Here is a 26,159-nt window from a genome sequence, read left to right on the forward strand (position 1 = left end):
AAAATGAATTAAATAATTAACAAGGGAAATTCCAGTTCTCTGACTGTTTTCGCCTTGTGATTTTTGTTTCATTAGGATTACTTGGGTAGGGGCTATGCCAAGTAATTCTGTTAAAGTAAGTTTGATCTCATCATCGGTTTGATCGTTGGTGAGACCTTTCAAGACAACCTTGAACGGCTTGGCGTTCTTGGTGTCATATGTAAAAAATTTGTACATCTTGTCAGTTAAATACTGAACAAGACGATCACGACCCTTTACTGAGTCGGCTTATAAGCGGCATTCACCTCTACGGCCAATTTGATAGGTAACTTTAACGTCAGAAACAAACGTTGAAAGTTCCTTTTTGAATATAATAAATTCAGAAGAAATAGTTACCACAATAGGTGGAACTTTCTCCTTTTTTAAAGATTTTATATTGTGTATAGTTTCATTATTGGTAATTTCCATTTCACCAGCTTCTTGCTCAGGCAAAATATCAAAAGGATTGTCACTACAGACACTCGAAGTGTCAGAAAGAGATGCCTCTCTATTCCTCCCCGCAGCGATGCGAGGTTTCTTTTTCCGTCCAGCCATTTCAGGTGATACGAAAAAAGTTGGAACAAATGTTAAATTCAAAAGTAGGTAGTCTTGAGAAAGACTGATGGGAAATAACTTTCAGGTAGTCTTTAAAAGACACACTGACAAAACACAAACTTTGAAGCTATAGGCAGTCAAAGACCAGTCCACAAGCAACCGAAAAAACGTCTGATCTGTAGGACAGTTCAAGACGCACTGGGATCGTCAGTTGATTATTACTCTAGTATGGCGCCGTCAGCGTGTATTTGTGGATTCGTTGGTAGCACAGCTCTCAACATAAGAGAATTGTTTTCATCGGAGAATTTTAGATTTTGGTAGAAGTTTATTGATAGGAAAAATTGATTCATGAAAAGAATCGCCCGCACAACGACGGCTCAAAATTTTTAAATATACTCGGATATCATCTTTATAGATTTTTTAAAATAATCAGACAAATTCAATGCAAATACTAAAATACAGAGGCCATTATGTTCTCAAAAGACTGTTTTCTTTTCAACCTCGTTGTATTGTGACGAATCAATGTTTCATCCATTGTTGATGATGCTTCAATTTTTTTCTCTTAATTAAAATTGCGAAACTATAATTGTGATTCGGCTGAACCCTAGCGGGTGCCCTGAAAACCATCCAGATACCACTTTGTGTGTGATCAATGGAATCAGTGATCCTGCAAGCTCCATCTTCCAGCTGAAACCGTTCGCTTCGTAACAATGCTTATTCAGTCTAATAATGTTAGGTCTGATGCCAACCCGGGACTCAATCGACACCGAAAACACCAGCCGGACATGTTCCCGGTTGTCCTGTAACATAATATAATCACTTGGTTGAACTTACTTGCCTGGATGGGACGAACAACGGACGAGAGAATGCCTTCCCGCTGCTGGCCTCCTCCTACTCCTCGCGTCCACCCAACGAACGGCTCTCGCATACCCAGCGGCTGAGCGAAAGGATCAGTTTTACCGGACCAACCAAGAACCGGATCCGACCGTACCGAAAGGAAAACAAACACACAATGAAATTTCCCCCTCTGGTCCCCAACGTCTTCGGAGGTAGGTAGGTAAAACAAGGTCAGCACTGATTCCTGAACTGCCGGGGAGTCGGGTGTGTGTTGTTGTACTCTGTAACGAGAGAGCCAGCAAAGCATGATGATGTGAAAGCTACATGAGATTTGATTTTGTTTTCGGAAAAAGCAATAATGTTTCAGGGTACGACTTCAATGCCGGAGCATTCTGCTTTACTCGCTGAATGAGATTTACTCGTGTGAGCTACTGCAATATTGCTGTTGTATGATTAACATAGGAAAAATATTTGCTATTCTGCCGTTACTGCCGGGCATTTTAGTTTCTTTTTTGAATTGAAATCACTCTTGGCTCTTTCATTCCGTAAAATTCTAACTAATTCGATTCTGGAGTTGGATAATTAAAAACTGCACAAAACGTTTCGCCTCTTTGTATTCAGTAATGTCGTTAAACAGTAAGTTGGCTGCTAATGAAGATACGGTAAAGTCACGCTCGAAAGTAGCAAAGACAGACGACAGACTTTGCACTTAGTTGTACTGCAGTGCTGCTATGCTGATAGGGACGTGACTGAATCCGCCAGCATCATCACCATATGGGCGCTTCACTCGGTTTCGCTCAGCAACAACACGGGATGATTGGAATTATTCCATCTGCTTTTTGGGTGGGAAAACGATATCACTCCGACGAAGCACATCGCCAGCAATTCAGCATCAAACAAAAAGATATCTTTTTCATCAGCAAGCTCGTAACCGCACACACGTACACACTCGTGCCACATACGAGCTTTTACAAGTTTCCAGAGCGCAGCAAAAACGGAAGAGACGACACACACAGAAAAAATGCTTACTTGAAATGGTACAACAGTCAATGTTTGCCCGGGGAATAGTAAAAAGTTTGTTTGTTTATACATGCATTACTTCGGTTCGATACGTTTTTGTCGGTTCTTCGGTGTACAAAAGTGGCAGCGTAAGTACGAACTGCTTTTCAGATGTTGTTTTTTTTTTGTGTGGTCGTGTTTCTTTGTGGCAATAAAGTCGACATTTCTTCGAAAACAATACTGAATGATACTGATACAGCTTTCGTTTTTGTTTCACGTGCAAATTTGCTTACAGCTCTCAATTCAATTTTTTCTCATTGAATCAAAAATAAATATTCATCCTACTTCTGAACCTTTAATATGTGGGCTTGAAAACCGTTGAACAATTTAATTTGGTTGCAATCAGTGGCTATCGAAAGGTTAAATTTCAAATATCAAACTAAAACGTAAGCTCTTGCATCCGTATTGTGCTGGCCCTGGTAACGAAGACAAAAATCATCAGTAACTTCCATTACGGGTGCTTACAACAATTGGGAAACACTCATAATTTAGTGGTCTCTCTCCCTCGCTAGCTGTTTTCTATAACTTTTTAATCTAATGTCTTCCCATTTTGAGTTTCCCACACGTACAAGATCGAGTTCAATGGAATGTAAAGTTCAACCATTCATTAAAGATAATGTGTCATTAGCTAGAGATAGTTTTGGGAGTGTGTACTATCGAAACTAAACAAAAATAATTGGACGCTGTGAGAAATCATCGTTTTGAGATTTTTGACAATTTAAACAATTTTGAGATATTTCACTGTTTACTTTTTTATAACTAATCAGCGTAGTGAATAAGGGAACTAATTTTTGCATTAGGAAATGTAAAGTTCTGTAGCAAACAGTTTTCAATCTAGTTGAAAACCAAATTACCTCCTTTACGAAATTATGTCGAAGCGTCAATATCTGCTTGACCTGTTTCCTGCCCTCTACCTTCTTCGCGTTGTATCGTTTCGATTGTATCTCCATCTTCCATTCAATTTTTTCATTAACAAATGGCAGTTTGCCATGAATCCAATTTCGACTTGCTTGTACCCTGCCGTGATTTCGTTTCCGTTCCAATCATCCGCGTAGCAAGATGCTTGGCCGATTCGGATGGAAGGAAATTTTCCGACTCACGAAATTCATCTTGGATTTTTGTTTTAGCTAGGAAATAGCCTTTTGCATCAAACCCTGAGAACGCCTATGCTCGCAAACTAGCCGCTCGTCGAAGTTAAATGAGCTGTACGCTGAGATTTCTGATTTTCCGTGGGTGTAGAAGCCAATACAATAGGTAAATTGCCTTTCAAAATGGAATGCCTCAGCTATTCATTCATTCATTCATTCATTGTTGGTTCGTTCGACCGTTTCCCTTCCTGCGCTGAAAATTGTGTGTGTGTGTGTGTGTCTTCAATTGATTTATTTTCCACGCACACGCCTCGATTGTTTCGTTCGTATTCAAGAAACCCGTCAGGCCCCAAAGCAGCTGCAGGAATGGACGGATGGAACGAAGCGTGTTAATTAAATAAAAGCTGGGCTCTGTTTGAATTACCATCAACCATCAGAGAAGAACACCACGGCCGCACCAGCAGCAGAGGGCCCCGAGGCGGTGGCTGTGGTCAAAGATCGAAGAAACACAAGGATGGGCATCCAGAGCGAAAAAGATTCTCTGCCCGGCTGGGGAGGAAAAATTAATTTTATCACGTCATTTTCTGCCAGCATGAGGAAAGTCTTAATTGTCCTATAAATTGATAGATGCGGTGGCGATTATCAGATTACGAGCGATTTTCTGCTAATTGAAACGAATGAACAATGAGGCGATTAATGCCGAGCTGTCTCATTCGATTAGTTGTGTATCTTCTGCCATTTTTATTACAATTAATACTAGAACCGGACCGGACCGGGAAGTTTGATTACACTTCGACTAGGACATTCAATTGAATGAAGAGCAAGAGCAAAAAAATGCGAATTAGCATCCATTGTGAGACATAATGAATCCTACGGAAGCGGAAAAGCATGAAACGCTTTATGCTCCGCTCCGCCCAGTGCATTGTTTTCCCTGTCAAAAGGGAGGGCTATTGTTTCAAGGTAACAACGCTCACGTTAGTGAACCCAAGCTGCGGAAAACTGATATCAAGACGGTGTTCCGGTTTCCTGCGCTTGCAAAGCGCAAATCCATCTATCAATTTATGTCTGTTTATAATAGAGTTTCCGTTGTACAGTTGCGGGTCCTTGGTTGAGCGGGGAAACGTGCCAAAAGGTTGCGTGATGTTTGACGGCTTTTCAATGGATTCCATTTCCGGCTCCGGGGGTTTGAATTAGAGCATGCATTCAGAAGATATTGAAACTATGGGTTTGGTTATAATTTTCACCCGTATAACGAACGGTTCAAAACTGTACAATTTTTCTTATGTGTATTCTGCCGTTTTGAGCTTAACTCGGTAAAAATATAATTGAAATTTTGCATTAAAATTGTTAAAACTGTACTTTTCAGAACAACCACAAATTTTACCGAAGAGTTTTTAAAATTACACTTTTTGTTAAATGTTCAAAATGCGCACGTCTCTCGAATACAACCCTCTACTTTTTTTCTGTATTCAAACATTGGGTTTCAACTATTTTTACTTTCATCAGCTCACTTTCTAATATTTTCCAATAAATTGATGAATTTACAAATTTTCCCCCACGAAATTTTCGACATATTTTTCTTGTTTTTGATATTGTTCACGTTTGAATATTCACAAGTTCTTGAAGTAGCTAACTATTTTTGTTAGCGACGCTCAAACTGTTTTTTTAATTTCACTTTATATCATTATTTTACTTCAACAAAACAGCGCTGATAGCTTTTATCAAATTTTCTTCAGGAGCAGGACAGGTTGCATATTCGGCAGAACACCTCCGTGGACAACAGTAACGCCAACTGCAGATGACGACGGATGATTCTCGTTTGATTATCTTTAGCAGCGTTCCCCGCCAATTCCAACATTACACAGCCGTCTTATACTCCAGTACTCCAGCACTGACGCGCATAATTTCCATTGCATGGTTAGACGATGCATTCGACCTACCGCGAGTTGAAGCCCAGTACGAGATGAGCGGGACTTTGCCACGACTAGTCAATGTAACTTGCAAATTAGATTGAACGGAATAGCGTTGTGACGATGAGCAAAACTGATACCTGGATAAAAAAAGAAAAAAAGGATTGTTTTAAATATCCACGGAGAAGATTAACGCAACAAGTGGGTTGCGTGGCATGGGTGATATTATGAAGGGATTTGAAAAAGAGAGCGGATTGCGATGTACACTGTTTGTAAGTATACATATGAACGTTCTGTGCGAATTACATTTTGTTTTCGTCAATTGTATAGCTGTCAACAAGTATATCGAAAAACATTATCGAAGGTGGCAAGAAAGATAACAAGTCATACGTAAGGAGTGCTATGTCAAAGGAGTGTAGACTTCCGCACGTTTTCTGTAGTCTGGAAAGCCTGCCCAGTACGCCGTGTTCGAATAAAATAAAATAACATTGTTTCTTTCTCCCGGTTAAGTATAAATCATAATCGGTCCTTTTCAGGGCCACAAACACTTTCCCAAAGCAATGCTGAGTTATGAAATGTTCACTTGCAATACTTTTAATGTGTTTTTTCACCTATTCCTTGAAATACTTGCAAATTGCGAAATGTTCACTTCTACATTTATCTCAAGCGATTAAAAATAGGCGCTTAAATCCTTAAAGAAAAAGATTTTTTTCAATAAATTGATTATCGAGCTAGTTCGAATTATGTGAATTAAAAATAAAATTAGTCATTTAGGAATATGTTACACAGATTCAAACCTCGAGATTGATGCAATTACACAACTCGAGAATGTCGTTTCATAATTAAGGTAAAAGAAATATACTACCAGCAATAGCTAGAACTCGAGAATCGTCCTGTGTATAAGCAAATGGCAGAAAAAACGGCTATATTCGATGTATTTTATTTGAAAAAATTCATAACTTTTGAAGCAGTTGATCGATTTTCAGTCTTTTTGGATCAAATAAAAGATAATTGTTCCTAGTTTAGAGAAAAAACACCAAAAAATAAATCTGGGTGTTTTTATATGCATAATGTATAAAATTTTTCTTCTTGTTTTTAAATTGAATTAACTCAAATTTGAAAAATAACGTATTTTTAAAAATTCCTCCATTTTTAGGGTCAAGTATGCCATTCAAAATGAGACCAAGAGATATTTTTTATGTTTGCCCCAAAAAGAATGACATACAAATGAAAAACGCATATTTTTTGATGAAAAATGTTAATAACTTTGAGTAAAATTGAGATATTTACGATGCCAGCATTGCAAATTGTTTTTCTTGAAAAGCTCTAAAAGTCGTTCAAAGAATGTTTTGAGATGTATCTTGAAATAAAAAGGAAAAGCGTAAAATGTGTTTTTTCAATATAAATGGGTTGTTTTCAGAGATAGAGAATTTTTTTTACAAAGTTACTTAAAATTAATGGAGCTATAACATTGTAGAACAAATTTTTCTTCTATCTACAAAGATAAAAAAGTTGGATACTTTTTTGCATCGAAAATGTTGGTCACTCTAATTTTTGATAATTTTTCAATGAGCGCTTTATCATATGTAACAACTTTGTAGAAGAAAGTTTTTCTCTAAAATGTTGCTATAGAACTCTAGACCTAAATTTCCCCCTAAATTTGGTTTCTGGACCATTGTGAATGGTCGGAAAATTAAGATTTACGGCCAAAATTATTTTTTCGTTGTCAAATTGTTAGTTGTCTACTGTAGATGATTTTGTCATATGAGAAAGTATTGTAATGACAAGGGGCTGTCCATAAACCACGTGAATTTAGGCATATCTTAGTTTATTACTCCGAACCAATGAAAAAAATTGTCACTGTATACAAACGAATAATTACACTAATTTTACGTATTCTCAATGTGTGTAGAACAAATTGGTGTGATATACGAAAAATTTCGTTGGTAAATCACTCAAAAATTCAAGATATAAAGAAAAAATGAAAATGAAATTTTTCGCAAACTTTTAACATTGGTTCTTGAAGGGCACAAACAGGGCTCTCAGGCACACTATCAGGAGCAGTGCTTACACGTGCTCACATTTGATGTTTTTGGTGGTCAAAATTAAGAAAATTCCGAATATTTTCTAAGTGGCTTGCGGCAGATTCTGCAGGGTTAAAATCAAATTCTCTTTCGGTTTTAGGAACACAAGCTCTTAATTGTGTGCAAACATACCATAACAGGTTTTGTAGGTTTTTATATATTCCAAAATGTTCAGGAAAACTGTTTTCCCTCATTTTTGAAAGAGGTAACTTTGGAGGCGTTTTTCAACATGAACCGTTTTTTGTATCAAGATCTCATTGATAAATTATGAAAATATAGATCAGAAACTACAAAATCATGTGCTCAAAACTTCCTCAATATAAAATTAACATTTTTGTATTTTGGCCACTCCTCTATATGGAGACCGTCTTATGTGCAACTGTTAGGTGAATTGATCGAAAACCCGAAAACGCTAAAAATAAGGCCTTGCTCTATAAAACAATTTTGCTGAAGATATTGAGTACATAAAATCAATTCACAAGATTCAGGACGTAATAACGAATCGAATGGTGTTCTCAGATCCTTTGGTGCATATTTTATAATTATTGTCTGTGGGAGCACCGTGATCGATAATAACACTTATTGTTAGAGCCAAAACAACCATTTTGATCGGTGTGACGTCTTCGGCAAAGTTGGCAAAATAATTAGAAAATTTATAATTTATAAAATACTGATTTTAAAAATCCAATATTTTCTAATGAAAACTACAAAAGATTACCAAAATATTGAAAATCATCCGATCTTGGATAAATCAAGAGAATACAGTTATTATATTTGAAAAAAAAAATTTTTTTTTTCGCAGGGTATACATTTATTTTTTCATGTGCCAAATTATTATCTACATCTTTGTCAAAGACACTATGCCAATTAAACACACTGTTTTGGCTGTAAAGATATTAGAACACTCTATTACAGCTTATAATCGCATACCAGTCCCACCTGCATTCTTGTCTTTCCTGTAGAGAAGTTATGGTAAATGTCTATCGCATTATATCATGTGGAAAATATGGGAATAAACCAAACCTCAACAGCTAAAATAACTTAAGCAAGAGAAATACCTTTACTCGCTGTTTTCTCAATTTGATGAAAATGAAGACGGGACTGATATGCGATTATAGACAGTAATAGGTGATTAACCTTCATCGCATCCTAAAAGAACTTACGTTGTTCACCCTGGTGTGTGGTTTTCCACACATACAACATTTGAATTTGTTTTGGACAAGAAACAACTTAATTTTGTCCCAAACATATTTTTTTCATTGAGTGCATACATACCTGAAGCTATAGGTACCAAATAATCCTGTTTCGAAAATCGAATGAGGTATGTATGTGTGCGGAAGTATGTGTATGTGTGAATATATTCATTCTTACGACCATTATATCTCGATTTTCTCAGCATCGGCTGAACCGATTCGTTTGTTCTCCGTCGCGTTTGAAAGAACTTAGAGTCCAGTTATTTATGAAAAATGTCGTTTTGATCCGAAGGTGTGGTCAGCTTATATAGGAACTGATAAACTAACCGATTTTTTTTCAGCGGTTTGACTGATTTGAGTCCTTTTGGTGCTAGATGCGTTTGTTAGGATTTGGAGGACAGATTTTTATTCAAAAATATACTTAAAATTAAATGATAATTTCAAAAGATATGTTGAAAAAAAAAAAACAAAACTTGTGGAAACGCCAGTATCTTGGAGGTAACTAATTGAATGATATTATGCGTAATGTACAAAAACATTCTTGGAAAATACATTTGGATTATCTCAGCAATGGATGTATTGATTTGATTTCCTTGGCTGCAATTGGAATGGCTTGAAGGCTATTAGGTCATCATCGGACATCTGTTTGATCCGATGGTTCATGCAAAAGTTACGAAACCAAACGTGTTTACATTATATGAGACCAATAAAACATGATATGATAACAATAAAACAATTAAAATTAAGCCTTGGTGCTACATTCCGATTCGGAACTCGACCTTTTGTTTATTATACACAGACTTCGCAGTCAACTGTTTAGCGTAAAGGACAATTGCGGGGTTAGCGCTACGATCCTACTAACACTAACAGTTTCTCCCGAGCCGAACCCACGACGAATGGCTTGTTAGACCATCTCGGGAGATCCATTCTAAATTTATTTCAATATACCTAAATGTGCGAGTACACTTGTTTTTTCAGAAAGCCAAAATTATTATCAACAACTTGGCCGAAAACGTCATACCGATCAAACAAACAGTCTAAGCCCTAAACATATTTGTAATCATTAATATCTTCCCAGAATAGCTTTTCTAATAGCCTCTCAAAAATGAGTCGTGTTACAAAAAAATAAACAAATAGCACAAAATGGCATCTTTTGCCTAACGAAACGTCTATGCAAAGTTTCAGCCAAATCAGAAATGACAATTTGAAAAGAAATATCAAACCTGGGACATTTTTTGTGAAACTGCTCTTTGTTGGATAGGCATAGTGTCTAGAAAAAATTTGGAAAATCTATACTGAGCGTCTTTGCAGAGTGATTCAAGAAACCAAAAGAAATAATTATCGGTTTCCTTTCGACTCTACTAGAAATTTGGAAATAAATATTGAAATTTAGTCCGCGCAAATATATATTTCGACTGTGACATACAGTCATCCTCAGTGCTTATGTGGACTGGTAAAGAGCAAAGCGTAAATCCTGTTTTTTATTTGTAGTAGGTAAAAAATTAAATTTAGCACTCTTAATTGGAGTTAGGTAGGGAATTATGCGGTCGGTTGTTTACCGTACCAAGTCTGGGTTTTTTGGGAAGAAGATTGAATAGCCATGAGGGGTGATTACCTGCGTCTTTGTTGAGAAGCGTGCATGAGTATTGTTTATAAATTTCTAAACTTTCAGCTACGTCTAATTTCCATAAATTATTAACGGGGCGGAGCAGGTGAATGTTATCCGAAGTTAGTGGAGGTTACTCGTTAGAAATATGTTCAGCCACTTTTAATTTGAAAAAGTGTGGTGGGGCATTTTTTGAAACTATACTTGCTTTTTTCACTTCTGCGAAATGTTCTTTGAAACGTATCCCTGGGTTACGTTTAGTTTGTCCAATGTAAACCATGTCACAGTGACTGCATGCAATTTTATAAATTCCAGCTTTTTTCAGGGTATCAATGGGGTCTTTGGTAAACCCCAATTTTGTTTTGCGTTGGGTATTTCTTCTAGTGTAGAAAATATCCATTCCAAATTTTCCGAATTTTGGACGAAGTGGGCGTGTCAAGTTAACGTCATATTCAACGGCTATCCTTTTCAGATATTCTGTTATTGCGGTGAGTGTTGTAAAAGATTTCCGATTTTGAGCTTCTTTTTATCAACAATGGCTTGAATGATACTTTCATTGCAGCCATTAAGTTTGGCAATTTCGAAAATATATTCCAGTTCCTTTTGATTGGCTACTTTACTTAGATGTAAAGTTGGTTTGAAGTGTTAGGTATTACCCATTTTGTATTCGTGGGTTACCGATAAATTTCAAATTCCAAGTCCGTAGACTTTCTGACTACAACGACGGCCAAGAAAGGGAGTCTGTTGTTAAATTCTTTTTCAATTGTGAAGTTTATATTTGTATGGGTATTATTAAGGGATATGAGAAAGTTTCAAGATCCGCCCTTTTCAAAATACAAAAAATATCATCCACATACCTCCACCATCGAATCGGTAAGATGTTCCTCTTCTCTAATGTACTTTCTATATTTGCCATGAAGAGCTCACATAGAAAGGGAGAAAGAGGATTTCCCATTGGTGCCCCTTTAGTCTGTTTGTAAAATTTACCACGAAATGTGAAGTAGTTTTCTTTCATGCGAAGGCGTGAAAGCTTCAACAAACTGTCAACTTTCTTTTTCCAAGTATTATCAGAATTTTGGGAAAGAAGCCAGTCCTCTAAAAGGTTTAAGGTTTCATTCACTGGAACGCTAGGAAATAAGGCCGTAACGTCAAATGAAACCATTATCTCATCAGATTGGATGTTACCCAAGGATCTTAACCCTCTAGTGCCCAAGTTAATTTCTGGACGGGTTCCGTTAAAATCACTATGGATCATTATAAACACTTTTTAAGTATTTATTGAAGCTTTTTAGAGGTTTGACTAAAGCCCGCAAAATGGCGGTATTGGGCACTAGAAGGTTAAATTTTCAACGGAATCTCCGGTGCTCTCAACTGATCGACTTGGAAACTTCTTGGGCATAGCTTGAAATTCTTTTACCAGCCATTTAGCCAACTCTCCTGTGGGAGCTCCTTCCGCTGGGATAATTTCTCTCATTTCATTTCCAAGTTTGTTAATTTTGGGAGACCCTTTATTCTTGGAAGAACTGGATTTGAAACGCGAAGATTTTGTAAAGCATTACCCAAAACGGGTTTGTATTCTTTTATTGTATTTTCAAAGTGAACTTGCATTTAAAAATTGAACAATTTATTGATTGAAAATGATTGAGTTTACTTTTTGGTGAAGTCCAATTATCTATATCTTAGTCTGCCATCATATAATGTTGGAATGTTACCGGTTTTGAATAAAACGCTTTTTGTTTAGATGTCGTAACTACAACTAGTGCGATTGCATATAAAGTCGGAGCTTCGCTTCGCATTTTGCACGTTACTGAATGTGAAGTAATTAAGCTACTAGTACTGTGTTTACGCAAGATGTAGAAGTTTTCGGTTACTTTTTCAGTATCACTCTGATTTTACTGGGGTGAAAACTACGTGAATAGATTTGAAAACTTTTCTCGTGTTTTGCTGTCAAGTTTTTGCCAAAAATGAACTTTACTCTGAAGTGTGCTTTCCAAATTCGGTTTGCTGTAGTTGATCATTCTTCAAAAAACGAAATCAAAATTGCCACAAAATTTCTTGAATGAGGCAAAATTGTAAGCAAAGCTGAGATATAAACTTAGAGCTAGATGACCATGCAACTCCGTCAGTTGAAATTTAATGTAAACGCGTCCGGTTTGTTAATGCTTCAGTAACCAGTAATATCAATTCTAATCATATTTTTTATTCATAATTTACCAATGCAAAATACGAAGTTTCAAGCCAACATGATATTCCATCCGTGACGAACCACAAAGCGAATTTATTCACCGAACGCCAAATCGATTGTTGTATCCAAATCATCAACGGGACGTTATCGAATAAATTTCGCCCTCAATTACCGTCCGCAGCGAATTATCCGCCAGCAGCAGCAGCAGCAGCCCTAATAGAGGTAGCGCTTTTTCCAGCGGTCTAATAATGATGATTGAACACGATTTTGGGAGTCTCTGCGGGCCGGGCAGACGACCATCGACAGCGATAGATGATAGTCTGATTTTTGTCTGATTCAGCGAAAAATTCAACAACAGCTTGTCCACCTTCACAGCAGTAGTAGCAGATTTAAGTGATTGATTAGAAGATAAACAAGTGTTCGCTCTACCACTAGCCATTGCGACAAGTAAGGATAATCGACGAGTACGAATGCGTTTGTCAACAAAATTAGAACTAAATCACGCTAGCAACGATGGTCATAATTAACCGGATTTTCCTGACGCCACCCAGCCGCATCAATCAGTGCGGTTTGTGAATTTTTCCACCGCATTCTTGGCGTGCAAGGCAAACCTTGCGGAAATAGCTGCATTATTGCATTTTAACATAAATCGCATTCTCATTATGGGTCCAGTGGTATGAAAACATTCCCGGTGGGATGAACAACATCACCAGAGCTGCACGCCCTCCGTCTCACAACCAACCTGTCGCAAATATTTACACGATGCAGTTCATCATCAATGAAACGGTGAGTTTTTTTCCTGATTCTTCGTTCCTGTGCTTCGCTATGGGTTTTTGCGTTACCGCTGAGTCCACTCTTTGTTTGAGCTTCCGAAAAGAACAATAATCGGTAGGTGTTTTAATTGAAATGCCAGCCTTTGAACAGCAAAGCAAACAAAACCGGGACCCTGAGCGTTGTTGTGTGAATAACAGCACACATGGAAGTATAAAGGGTGGAGGGGAAAGGAATACTTCAACCAACAGGTTGTGGTTGATGAGTTGCGAGCATGTGCTGTTTTGTTCGGTATCATCAGCAATGTCACCGTTGTTGGCATCATTATCATCGGCGTCATTGTCGTGGTGACAGAACTCCTAACCTGTATCACATTGCTGTGTGCATAGGTGGAGCCAGAGGGCTTTATTAGAATGTCATTTTAAAATTGTAGGACTCCTAGTTCCATGGACCGAACAGGAAAAACATCAATTGTTTGCTGTTTAAACCAAGCGAATGCGGTCGATTACGGTCTAGTTATAGGTGACACTGCTCAACACAGTTTTCTGTAAATTTTAGTGTCCCTGGCAAGCTAAGAAGTACATCAAAAGAATGCAGAGTAAAATTACATTTGAGTCTTTAATAACTTTACGCATTTCCGATTTGTTTAAGAGCACCATATTCACATTTTTCCAATTTGAGCTCGAGGGTAATTTTTTTTTCACTTTTGTCAACCAGTGTTAACTAGCTAATATATTTCAAATTCGAAACCATTCGTTCTGGTATGGAACATAAAATACTTTCAGCAGTAAATCTATGCTGCTTTTTTCAGCTAACCCACAAAAGCATTATATCTGGTGCATTGTCCACTGATTACTTTTTTTGTCGTACTCTCTTTCATCTTGTCGGTACATCCTGGTGACACTGACTATCACCTTGCCTTGTGTTGTTTATTTTTAACTCAAAAGAATACCTTCAAGCACTGTTCTTCTAGCTGCTCCACAATGAGAGTCCGTAAACACAAACCATAATTGGAGCATGTACTTTTAATCAGGAATCTTCCGCAATGTTTGATGTTCTACCCTGTCGATCCGGGGAACAAAGGCAACCCGAGTAGTGCGGTTGCTTATTACTGTCAGCGGTTAGGATTTTTGCTGTGCCATTTGTCCGTCCCAGTTTCTAGACCGACAAGCAAATAATAATCAACCCGTGGATTTTCGTTTGATCAGCTGCTCGTGTAGCCTTGCTGAAAATATACCTATTTTGCAAACTCTCACCATCAATAATTTCTCAATCAAGTCAGCTTAACGGATGTGCGCAGCGTTCGTAACACCGGTCTGTCTGTCATCTCTCGTCCCTCCGGAGTAAGCCCAAATCTTTCGGGTGCCAAATGCTGCGATGTGCCTCGCCAAAAGATAATTTTATAGTCTTATGCTGCACGGCAGCAAATGGGATTCAGTCGAGTCTATCGAAAACATCATTCGCCATTCCGAGCGAAATATATGTAGATACCGAGCAAGCGGAGGAAAGTACACACAAACGCCATCCCAGGGCACGCCGAGAACACCATTTAGACCGGGGACTCGGGCAAAATCTGGCAGCATTATGCAAATGAAATTCATTCCACACTCCTGACCGACCGACTCTCTCTCTCTCTCTCCGCTGAATACACGCCGGATGGGAAGGAACTTTATCATCATTCGCAGGATTGCACATACCCAGCAGAAAACTCTTCGGTCCTGAGAATAGTCATGGATTCCTTCCCTTGACTGACTCACGTCGTCCTACTTGACATGCATGTAGGTAGCTCGCACACCCACCAGCGAAGAGAGCAAGCAGCACGAGAATGTATGCATAGTTTAATGATGACTGCCGACGACTAGAAAACGCCCCAAAACGATGGAATATTCAAAGCCGTTTCTTGACGTGCAAAATTCGGCAACGGAGTGACTACTGTAAGACTTTTGTTAGTGATTGGAACTCGATCAGAAATTATCATTTCAATATTTTGTTGGCCGCTTTTGACCTTTGGTGGTTTTATCATTTAGGTAAAATTGTTTGTTTTGCCCATCAGACGCTTCTTGTTGAAATCGAAAGACGAAACTCGATATTTTTTGAGAAAAAAATACAACATATTTACAATCGGTAAGATGTAATTGTTCGTATATTAAAAACGAAGATCTATACCCCAGTCATATCTGTAATCCAAGTCCTAATCTGCAGTGCGTCTTGAACTGTCCTACAGATCAGACGTTTTTTTCGGTTGCTTGTGGACTGGTCTTTGACTGCCTATAGCTTCAAAGTTTGTGTTTTGTCAGTGTGTCTTTTAAAGACTACCTGAAAGTTATTTCCCATCAGTCTTTCTCAAGACTACCTACTTTTGAATTTAACATTTGTTCCAACTTTTTTCGTATCACCTGAAATGGCTGGACGGAAAAAGAAACCTCGCATCGCTGCGGGGAGGAAAAGAGAGGCATCTCTTTCTGACACTTCGAGTGCCTGTAGTGACAATCCTTTTGATATTTTGCCTGAGCAAGAAGCTGGTGAAATGGAAGTTACCAATAATGAAACTATACAAAATATAAAATCTTTAAAAAAGGAGAAAGTTCCACCTATTGTGGTAACTATTTCTTCTGAATTTAATATATTCAAAAAGAAACTTTCAACGTTTGTTTCTGACGTTAAAGTTACCTATCAAATTGGCCGTAGAGGTGAATGCCGCTTATTAGCCGACTCAGTAAAGGGTCGTGATCGTCTTGTTCAGTATTTAACTGACAAGATGTACAAATTTTTTACATATGACACCAAGAACGCCAAGCCGTTCAAGGTTGTCTTGAAAGGTCTCACCAACGATCAAACCGTTGATGAGATCAAACTTACTTTACCAGAATTACTTGGCATAGCCCCTACCCAAGTAATTCTAATGAAACAAAAATCACGAGGCGAAAACAGTCAGAGAACTGGAATTTCCCTTGTTAATTATTTAATTCATTTTAACCGCAATGAGGTTAACAACTTAAAATTTTTTGAAAAAGCACATGCTTTGTATAATGTGCGTGTAAAGTGGGAAATTGATAGGAAGTATGGCGGAGGTGAAAAGCATATCACCCAATGCCGTACTTGCCAACGTTATGGCCATGGTTCCAAATTCTGTAACATGGACCAAAAATGTCTTAATTGTGGAGACTCTTCTCACAAAAAGGACACATGTCCTGTGAAAGAGAGTAAAAATTTTCGCTGTGCGAATTGTAACGGCAACCATATGTCAAATTTTTATCAATGCCCAGTCCGTTTAGCAATTGTTAAGGCAAGGCAAGGTAAACGAAATTCAATTTCTCAATTAAAACCAACTTCAAAACAAATTTCTCCAAGCGTACCAGTGACGCATAGTTTACCTACTCCTTTGCATACCCGTTTAACATATGCACAGGTTACAGGTAGTTCGAACATTATACCGCCTAGTGTTGGTAGTTCGAAAATGACCGTTAATATGGGTAAGCAAAACACGCTAGAAAATAATTGTACACCTATTACTCCAGCTAATATTGCTGCCGAAAATATTTTTTCTAATGTCAACTGCCTGGGACCTATTACGGCAGGTAAACTTTCTTTTTTGCAACAGGCAATGTTCGATCTTATGAACGCCATGTTGCAGGCAAAATCAATGTTTGAAGCCATTCAAATAGGCACAAATTTTACTATTAAAATTGTTTCTAATTTAAAATTTAGCAATGATTTTAAATAAAACAATTAAAATATTAAATTGGAATGCTCGCTCATTGAAGGCCAATGAGAATGAGCTTTTTAATTTTTTAACAGTAAATAATGTGCATATTGCAATTATTACTGAAACATTTTTGAAACCTAACATAAAATTAAAATATGATCCCAATTACGTGGTTCATAGATATGATAGGATTCAGGGTTCCGGCGGTGGAGTTGCAATTGTTTTTCATCGCCGAATCAAACATCGTGCTCTTCCTCATCTTGAGACGAAAGTTATTGAAACTTTGGGAATTGAAGTTCAAACTGAACTTGGGATTTTATTTATTGCCGCAGCATATTTACCATTTCAATGCACACGCGAGCTCAAAAATTATTTTAAAGGTGATTTACAAAAACTCACCAGAAATCGTTCGAAATTTTTCATAATCGGCGATTTTAACGCTAAACATCGTTCATGGAATAATTCTCAAAGTAATTCCAATGGCAAAATTTTATTCAATGATTGTTCTTAAGGATACTATTCTATTTTGTCTCCGAATAGTCCTACATGCTTTTCTTCTGTAAGAAACCCTTCAACAATTGATTTGGTGCTTACAGATCAAAGTCATGTATGTAGTGATTTGATCACACATGCTGACTTTGATTCTGACCATCTTCCAATAACTTTTTCTTTATCACATGAATCAGTTTTAAACCCTATGAGTTTTGTTTTTAATTATAACAAGGCTAATTGGGAAAGATACAAAACTCATATTGAGAGAAATTTCAATAATGAGCTTGATTTGCAAAACGAAGTGAATATTGATTCCGCTTTGGAAGCATTTAAATGTGCAATTGTTGATGCCAGGAATTATTCTGTTCCAAAGGCTCAAGTGAAATTTGATTCACCAATAATTGACGAATATCTTCAACTTCTAATTCGTTTGAAAAATGTCCGCAGACGTCAATATCAACGTTCTCGTGACCCTGTTTTTAAAACTATTTATAAAGATTTACAGAAAGATATTAAACATAGATTTACTCTTCTGAGAAATCAAAATTTTGAGACTAAAGTTGAAAAATTGAAGCCATATTCAAAACCATTTTGGAAGCTGTCGAAGATTCTTAAGAAACCTTCAAAGCCTATTCCAGTTTTAAAAGATGGTGAACGTTTTCTTGTATCCAATGAACAAAAGGCTCAAAGACTTGCTCAGCAGTTTGAGAGTGTTCATAACTCAAATTTGAATTTTGTGAGTCCAATTGAAAATGAAGTCACGCGTCAATTTGATTTAATTTCTTCCCAGAATTTTTTACCTGCAGAAATAATTGAAACTAACTTGAATGAGATTAAATCAATTATTAAAAATTTCAAAAATATGAAAGCACCTGGTGACGATGGAATCTTTTATATACTAATCAAACATCTCCCTGAGAGCACAATGGAATTTTTAGTGAAAATTTTCAATTGCTGCTTCAAAATTGCATATTTTCCCAAATTATGGAAAAATGCAAAAAATACTCCCATTTTGAAACCGGATAAGAGCCCAGCTGAAGTTTCAAGTTATCGACCAATCTGTTTGCTTTCTTCAATAAGTAAACTGTTTGAGAGAATTATTCTTAACAGAATGATGTCACACATCAACGAAAATTCAATTTTTGCAAATGAACAGTTTGGATTTCGCCATGGGCATTCCACAACTCATCAATTGCTCAGAGTTACTAATATGATACGAGCTAACAAATCTGAAGGTTATTCCACTGGAGCTGCTCTTTTAGACATAGAAAAAGCATTCGACAGTGTTTGGCATAAAGGTTTGATTGCGAAATTGCAAACTTTTAATTTTCCAATTGTCCTAATCAAAATTTTAAAAAATTATCTTATTGATCGAACTCTGCAGGTTGTCTATCAGAATTCAAAATCTGATAGATTTCCTGTCAGAGCAGGTGTACCTCAAGGTTCAGTCTTGGGTCCAGTCCTGTACAACATATTCACTTCTGATCTTCCTGATTTGCCTCCAGGATGCACAAAGTCATTGTTCTGCGATGACACAAGCATTTCCGTAAAAGGAAAAAGTCTTCGTGTCATATGCAGTCGATTGCAGAAAAGTTTAGATATTTTTTCTTCCTACTTGCAAAAGTGGAAAATCTTTCCCAATGCTTCTAAAACTCAAATGATAATTTTTTCGCATAAGCCTAGGGCTTCTTTCCTCAAGCCAAACAATAATCACGTTGTCAAGATTAATGGGGTTATTTTAAGTTGGTCTGACAAGGTTAAGTACTTGGGACTAATTTATGATAAAAAACTTATTTTCAAAGAGCACATTGAGAGTATACAAGCCAAGTGCATCAAATATACGAGATGTTTATATCCTCTCATTAACAGGAATTCTAAACTTTGTTTAAAGAACAAACTTTTGATTTACAAACAAATTTTTAGACCAGCAATGCTTTATGCTGTACCGATCTGGTCAAGTTGTTGTTCAACAAGGAAGAAAACGCTCCAAAGGATTCAGAATAAAATTCTGAAAATGATTTTGAAGCGTCCTCCTTGGTTTGGTACACTCGAATTACATAGACTGGTGTTGAACCATTAGAAGCTATATCAAATAAAATTATTAACAATTTTCGACAAAAATCGTTGCAATCCTCAATTGCTACGATAAGCTCTCTTTATAGCCAATAAGTTAGCAATTAAGTTAGTTGTAAGTTTACTTCCCCTTTTCTGACAAGTAGGTTTAAATCCCTACGAATGATAAGTCCTAATTGCGAAAGCAAACAAATCCTAACAATTAAAATTACAAATTTCTAACAGTGTTGAGAAGTCACCATTTGTGATTGGACACACATACTCATTATTTACTAATATGTATCATAAATACTTAAGCTACTAACAAATCCCCCCTTAAAAAAAAAAGTCCTAATCTGCGGATAGGCTACGCGAGCAAAAACACCTGGTACTGCTCCCTGGCAGTCCGGAGTACCCCACGATACGATGCCAATTTGCCGTCCCCCTGTTACCAAAGGGCCTCCGCTGTCAGAACCGCAGGCATCTCTGCCTGGTTCACTGGCACACAGCATACTGCCGAAAACAAAAAATACAATATTTCTGATGAATAACAAACACAATTCTTACTCATCAGTAATCCATCCGGCAGGCCATTGAGCAGCACAAACTTCCTGGTTAACAACGGGAATATCTACTGACTGTAAAATGACTGCCAACGATCCGGGAACAGACTGTCAATCAAAAAACCGAATTAAATTACTAATAACAACACATGAAGAACACACAAACAAACCGTAAGTCCCCATCCAGAAACAACGGCACGAGTTCCATCTGGATAGTAGGTTTCGGCAGGAACTAACGCAATTGGAATAATATTCACTCCTTCCAGTGGCTCAACCGTATGTAGGACACAGACATCGAACTCCACCGTGTCGTCATTGTACTGCGGATGGTTCTCAATCCTATCGACGGTGAACACAACACCACCCTCCAGACGATTACTAGTACCTCCAAGGAGGGTAATTGCAGCTAGCTCAGGAACCGGGAAGGTACAGTGGGCTGCCGATAGTGCCTACCGATCCGAAATGGTCGAAGCTCCACAAGAATGGGACCCACTGCGCTGCAACGACAGTTGGTACGGATAGTTTTCGATGTCGGCATCAACACCACCAACTATGTGACCCAGGAACGGAGGTCTTTGGAGAGGTTCCGTTAAGTTGTAGTATGCTGCCGGCATCCGTTTATTGTACTGTAACCAAAGATCCTCACTGGGTCCAGCAGCGATTGCTACGAAACAGAGGCAGCTTACTAGTAACGCGAGCAATTTCATCCTAAGCCGATGGATCGTCAATCGAATTATGAATCAGTATCTACGGTCGCTCCTAATTTATAAGCGGAACGAGATTGATAAGAAATGGGGCTTTCGGATTTTTCACGTGATAGAAGAAGGTAGCAGCACACGATAAGATATCCGTATGGGAGATCTCATCACTAGCGTATTGACTGTTCACGATGTGATGGTAGCGTCACTGGGAATACAGCCTTGGATATTTGAGACAAATCGGAAACTTCGGCTGATTATTTTCGGTTATTTCCAGTGGTGGGCACCGCTAACCGAAAATTTAGCGACGCTAATCGCTAAGTCGCTAAACGGAAAGTTTAGCTCGATAATCGCTAAACGCTAAACGCTAAACCCACATTAGCGGAACTTTCGCTAATCGCTAATCGCTAACTTTTTAATATGTAAATAGTCATATCGCTATATTTATTGCTCGTGTTTTGTAAGATTTGGACCACTTTGATCTCTTTTGGTTAAACAAACGAAAACAATTACTTTTTAAAGCTATTTATAGTAAGAGGTTCACGAAACGGTATTCATATTTGATTTTGTAAAAACAAGAATAACAAAAGTTATTTAGCTTGCATTGAAAATAGATACTCTTAGGAATGTTTTCATGAAAATTCAATTATTATCTGAATCGAAAAAGTAGAACCAAAGTTGTCATAATTTCAAGCGCATTGCAATTTACCAAAGTTCTTGGTGTGCCAAAAATTCAATCTAGACCTTGTGCTTGTTCTTCAAAATGCTCCTGTGGCTTGTACGATAACTGGAACTCCATTCTAGGGTAAAAAAACTGACAAAAGTAACTTTCGCAGTAAAGTATGTTCATCTTTCGAAGCAATTTACGTACGCCATCAGCAATTCACAGTTTTTCTAAATATTTCTATTGTCGCTTCTCCACAAAATTTAGCGAATTAGCGATTAGCGTTTCGAAGGCCATAATTTTAGCGACGCTAACAGTTTCGCTAACCAGCTCAAAAATTAGCGAAATCGCTAAATCGCTAACTAAATTTTAGCGTCGCTAATTAGCGAATTAGCGAATTAGCGGAATGGTGCCCACCACTGGTTATTTCAATTGTATTTCAGAAGGAAAATCCCGCTCAGGGAGAATTCCAAAGTTGTAAGCAGTGGGATCAATAATTCGGCTCACCACAGAATTAACTTCGTTTTTCTTTTTTCACTCACCTCGTTCCACTCCAATGAATAGGTACTTCAAAATATTTACTATCAATGCGGTTTCCTCAAAACAATAATTTCAATCATAGTTACGAGGTTCTCACACTTTTTTCCTTTATAGAAAAATACATCGTTTATCAGTTTTCGTGTTGTGCACCGGTAAAAAAATTACATGCCTTGTATGTAGTCGTGGTCGGGCGAGATGATTATTTGATACCCCTCCAACCTCTGCAAGACACGGGTCCCGTAGAAATGAAACACAATTTTTTTAATAATTAGAGAATTCATCAAGCAAATGGAACCTCATTTGGCGGTTTTCGAGGCGGATGTAGTGACTTCGCGACGTTGTGTCCGTATACTCATTCGTGTCTCACGGTGGCCGTTTAACAGAGGCCAGCGCGTGCATTGATTTTATGAAAACGTAACGTGACCCTCATGGCAATAGGTTTCGCAAGAGAGAGTTCGTTCCTTTGCGTGATTTTTATTTCGGTAGCGCACAATTCATCATATAACAAGAGAAACAATGTGTTATGACATTTATTTGCGGTTACAGTTTCAAATTACTCACGTTTGGCATACGGTTGATGTAGCTTACGTTATACGACATCAAGTTATTGATTAATTCGTTAATGGGTTTATTAAAATGTGAATGGAATGAAGCGCTTAGTTTTGTGCGATACTTTTCGAGAATTTTGAGTTGTACCGTTGTTGAACTGAACCGACGATATTCCTACCTGACTATAAGGACGTGGCCGACGTGGTTATTGGTCTATAAATAATGGGTCATTGAATGATGCACAGCGAGAAGAAATAACCACTCTCAGTCGTTCTTTCAGTTGATCCATTGCGCATCTTGAGTGACTCGGACCCATCACGGAGTAGTAACCATTTATATGTACAGTCAGAACTGAGCTAAGCTAAACTAAGCTGATTTTCTATTCCTGGAAAAAAAGTTGCAAAAAAAGATCTTGGGACAAAACCTGATTTTGGTCAGAAACCTTCCTTGTTTGTGTTAATATCATGGATGTAACGGATATGATTTTTTGGACTTCTGCAGATGCGGTTGCGGATATGTGATTACGGATGCAGATGTGGATGCGGATGTCGATTTTTTTTGCGGATGTTCCGCATTCTCGGATGCGGATGCGGACATCCGAAGCATCCCTTGTGTTTTATTTTGCTTATTTCGCATTACTATGTCCCTCCCTAGTGCAAAAGTTATTTAGGTGATCAGCAAATACATCAAGAAAAATTTTGCTGCAAAATTTTAGGAACCTTTTTGCCTTTCTTCTAGAAAGGTATAGCAATCACTGGAAAAACCAAAGGTATAAAAGTGGTCTCCCCTGTCCCGCTACTGCTGGCATTCTTTGACCGGGCCCGGTGTCTTTTGTTTAGATTGCTGTTTCGCATTCAAGGTCAAGTGCCTTTGTGTAACTGTGTCGCTTTGTAGCTGCCTGCTGTCGAACGATTTGGTGGTGAGTGCAGTGTACTCCTGTGGACGTTTATCCAACACGAAGGAGAGAAGGGAAGGAAGGTACGTGCTTCTTGTCTGTCCCATCGGCGCGCTAGTTTTAGCGCGATGGATGTAGATCCCCCACCTCCCGCACCTCCATCCTCGAATCCCCCCGACCCTGTCCCTCCTGCCCCTCCTTCTACTGTTAATTCTTCACCTTCCTCACGGGTCAGGTTGTATCCAGACGGATCGACGCTTCCAGTGGCAGTTTACCTCAGGCCTTAAGCAAGGCCGAAATCGAAATCATTGAATATATTACAGATTTCGAAAGACCTGACGTCACACTATAAAGCTGTGACTGATATTTCTAACATCAGGCCGAACAAGCTCCGTGTCGTGGTCAATGACCTTAAAGAGGCCAACGATATAGCTTGCTCCGAGCTCTTTACACGGGAATACCGTGTCTATGTACCCGCTAGAGATGTGGAGATCGACGGTGTCGTGACCGATTCGAGTCTTTCCGTGGAGTGTATATTGAAAAGTGCTAAAGGGTGCTTCAAGAACAGCACATGTCCCGATGCGAAGGTGCTCGACTGCAAGCAATTGCGGTCGGTATCGCTCGTCGGTGACAAAAAAGTTTACACTCCGTCAGACTCGTTTCGAGTTACGTTCGCCGGGTCTGCACTACCAAGCCACATCTCGATCCACCGGGTTCGTCTCCCTGTGAGGCTCTACGTGCCCCGCGTCATGAACTGCCTGAATTACAAGCAGTTAGGCCATACAGCCGCCTACTGCTGCAATAAGGCACGTTGTGGCAAGTGTGGGGAGTCTCATGCGGAAGATTCTTGCAGTGTTAACGCTGAGAAGTGTATTCACAGCGGGGAAAATCTGCATGAGCTCTCGACATGTGCGGTGTACGCTGACATGCTGAAGAAGACCGTTACCACTTCTCCCGTTACTTCGAACCCCTTCGATCTGTTGTCCTCTGATGAAACCGATTCTGACGATTCACCAGCGGGAACATCCTATGCCAATCCTGGGGAGTCTAGAAAGAGGAAAAATATTTCCTCTCCTAAACTTCCCCGAAAAGGTCCCAAAAAAAAGAAAAGATTTCCCAAAGTGAAATGAATGGTACAAACAAACCTAAAAGTGCAGCGGAAAAACCGAAGCAAACTTCTCCTGGGCTTGCAAATTTAAAGTCCCAGAAGGAGTTCCCAGCACTTCCTGGAACATCTAAAACCCCAGTTGTTCCTTTTGCACATCCAGTGGAAAAATCAAATGCTGGACTGGTGAAATTTTCTGACATTGATTTTTGAAACTTTCAATGTACCCGATCCAATAAAAGTTTTTCTTACAGCATTCCTCCCAACAGTTAGAACATTTTTGAAGCAGTTGACTGCTCAATGGCCCCTCCTTGCAGCGATTGTATCCTTCGATGCCTAATTCATCTGCGTATACGAAGGATTCTATCTCTGTCTTACAGTGGAATTGTAGAAGTATTTTACCAAAAATGGATTCATTTAAAGTTTAAATAAATAGAAAAAAATGCGATGCATTTTCCCTTTGTGAAACTTGGCTTACTTCAAATATTGATCTCAACTTCCATGATTTTAATATTATTCGCCTTGATCGAGACACCCCATATGGAGGAGTACTTTTAGGGATTAAAAAGTGCTATTCTTTCTATCGTATTAACCTCCCCTCGATCCCAGGTATCGAAGTTGTCGCATGTCAAATGACAATACAAGGTAAAGAGCTTTGTATTGCCTCAATATATATTCCTCCCAGAGCACAGATTGGGCAACGGCTGCTCTTTGATTTAATAGAACTTCTTCCCTCGCCACGTTTGATTTTGGGAGACTTCAACTCTCATGGCGTGGCTTGGGGTTACTCTTACAATGATAACCGCTCCTCTTTAATCTATAACCTTTGCGATGACTTCGACATGACTATTTTAAACAACGGTGAAATGACACGTATCCCGGAACCTCCAGCGCGCCCAAGCGCTTTGGATCTATCCTTATGATCGACGTCGCTACGGTTGGATTGCACATGGAAGGTAATCCTCGATCCTCACGGTAGCGACCATTTGCCTATTCTTATTTCAATTACTAACGGGTCAACTCGCATGCGACCAGTTGACATTCCGTATGACCTCACACGGAATGTCGATTGGAAGTTATACGAGGAAATGATTTCAAAAGCGGTCGAGTCGATTCAACATCATCCACCACTTGAAGAATACAACCTCCTCGCGGGCTTGATTCTCGACGCCGCGTTGCAAGCCTAAACGAAGAAATACCCTGGCGTAACGATCAAAGAACGGCCTCCAACTCCGTGGTGGGACAAAGAGTGCTCCGATGTCTACACGCAAAGATCCGACGCGTTTTTGGCCTTCCAGAAGGAAGGTATACCCGACGACTATTTACGGTATTCGGAGCTTGATACCAAGCTTAAAAGCTTGGCTAAAGCAAAGAAACGCGGATATTGGCGTCGGTTCGTGAACGAGACGTCGAGGGAGACATCGATGAGCACTCTTTGGAACACAGCCCGAAGAATGCGGAATCGCGTAACGGTCAACGAAAGCGAGGAGTCTTCAAGTCGGTGGATATTTGATTTTGCCAGGAAAGTATGTCCGGACTCTGTTCCTGCGCAAAAGTTTGTTCGCGATACGTCTCCTGGTCACGACGCG

The sequence above is a fragment of the Wyeomyia smithii genome, chromosome 3 (assembly GCF_029784165.1).
Source record: "Wyeomyia smithii strain HCP4-BCI-WySm-NY-G18 chromosome 3, ASM2978416v1, whole genome shotgun sequence".
NCBI lineage: Eukaryota > Metazoa > Arthropoda > Insecta > Diptera > Culicidae > Wyeomyia > Wyeomyia smithii.